This window comes from Polychytrium aggregatum (genome assembly GCF_025602895.1).
Source record: "Polychytrium aggregatum strain JEL109 chromosome Unknown BJ171scaffold_98, whole genome shotgun sequence".
Taxonomy (NCBI): domain Eukaryota; kingdom Fungi; phylum Chytridiomycota; class Chytridiomycetes; order Polychytriales; genus Polychytrium; species Polychytrium aggregatum.
The window spans coordinates 61,321-63,357 of NW_026516300.1; the positions used below are offsets into that span (position 1 = coordinate 61,321).

General features: G+C 55.6%; 1 non-coding gene across 1 annotated transcript; it reads left to right on the plus strand.

The window, feature by feature from the left end:
• Nucleotides 1–1,658: 1,658 nt before the first annotated feature.
• BJ171DRAFT_t333 lies at nucleotides 1,659–1,730 on the plus strand. The gene has a single exon. It is a non-coding gene; the product is annotated as a tRNA-Gly (tRNA).
• Nucleotides 1,731–2,037: the final 307 nt, after the last annotated feature.

Here is a 2,037-nt window from a genome sequence, read left to right on the forward strand (position 1 = left end):
AAAGGAAGGAAGTGGGCAAAGGCAGAGGGTGTTCGTGACAGCGGAAGCGGTCTCCGGCGGGCGACGGGGGCGGTGTAGCACCGAGGACCGAGAAGGGGGGTGCGAGGACAGGCGAGGTGCAAGCGAGAGAGGCTTGCCACAGCCCAGCGGCATGTGTTACCCGGTGGCGCCGTTGGGAGCCACTCAGAGGGCGAGGCAAAAGCACGCGGTCAGCCACGAGCATAAACAAATGACGTGGAAGGAAACTACTGGTGCGCAGGATGTGAGGACCACGACAAGCAACGACACTGGACGACCAGGTGCTTGGCGAACAACGATATGCTATATTACGACTTATCAGATAACAACAAGTGTTGTTCGAACTGAAGATGCAAAATGGGTACAAGAAAGGAGGGGCTTTATAGCCAAGAGGGAAACCGAAGGGCGAAAGTGGGCGAGAGGGGTGGAGCGACAAACGAGGGACGAGATGGGGGTGCGAGGAAGGCGGAGCTGCTAGAGAGAGGGGCGAAGCACAGCGCAGTCGGAGGCGAAGTAAGAGTCATCGGCGCCAGCCAATCAGGGAATACACGCCAAGACAAACAAACATGACTCACGGTGCATCACGCGCAGCAGTCCACACGTGTTCCCAACGTGCATGATCATCACACAGGAGGACGGAGGGATCGGAACGGTTCCGGCTTGGCGCCGGGTGAACGGAAGGGCGGCTAAACTACGGGGAAACACCGGATAAACTCCGGGAACGGATGGGACGGGGTGTGGGAAACCGGGAGGAGCAGGGAGGAGCGAGAAGGAGCGAGAGGAAGCGAGAAGGGACCTCGGAGTGCAAGAAAGGTCCTCGAGGGACCGGGGAGCGACCAAAATGGATGGGGATGGTGCGGAAAGTGAAGTTTGTGGTGCGGAGAAGGTCGCTGTGATGCCGGAGCATCACATGTGCCGAGCGGTGGGGGAGGCAGGAAACCAGTAGACGCGGGTGGAAACGGCGCGTGCTCATGCATGGGGGCAAACAAACACGTGGGGACTCATGATTGGTGCGGAGGGCGAGAGCATGCGGGACAGTCTCATTGGTCCGTTGTGATGCTGGTCATCACAGTGCTTCCCCGAGCTCACCAGTCCGCTAGAGTAGCCTAGCACCGCCCTGTCCCGCCCTATCCTGTCTTGTCCTGTGCCCCATCCCTCCCCGTCTTGCCCCAACGTCCCAGTAGTGGACGTTACACTCCGCCTCCCTCGCACCCCCTTCTCGTCCCTCGTTTGTCGCTCCACCCTTCTCGCCCACTTTCGCCCTTCGGTTTTCCTCTTGGCTATAAAGCCCCCCCTTTCTTGCACCCATTTTGTATCCTCAGTTCGAACAACACTTGTTGTTATCTGATAAGTCGTAATATAGCTTATCGTTGTTCGCCAAGCACCTGGTCGTCCAGTGTCGTTGCTTGTCGTGGTCCTCACAGCTGGGGGGCTCGACTGGCTGGTTGTTCTGATTTTCTGCGGTTCAAGGTTATTCCTGAGGGTCCTGGGGTCATTTCCATGTCCCCAGGGTCCTGGTGATGGTTACGGGTTATAAAGAAGGAGGGATTGGTGGTCTTGGGAGATGTGATTGTCGATTGGTGCTGTAAAGCGCTTGATATTTTCTAATGCCCAAAAAATGGCGTTAATGCCAAGTTCTTGGACCGATGGTGTAGTGGTTAGCATGCCAGCCTTCCAAGCTTGCGTCCCGGGTTCGAATCCCGGTCGGTTCACGAAGCTTAAATTTTTCGTTTTGTCTGTGTGAGTGCTTCCTTGCCATGGGCCTCCCAATATACTGCGTTTTGCATCCTCGGACAATCTCGTTCCCAACCCTTGGCGCTGCCCCTATAATTTTTTTCCCTCATTTCTTATTTTTTCTTCCCATTTTTTATTATTTTCCTTCTCTCTGCCACTTGAGACCATTTTTTCAGCCGGGACCGGTCAATTGGAAATGTGGCTGCGCCAAAATCGCACCATGGCCTGAGCAGTGTTGAGTCTGACACACTTTGGCATACGGATGGTTGTGTCTTCTGGCTTGTG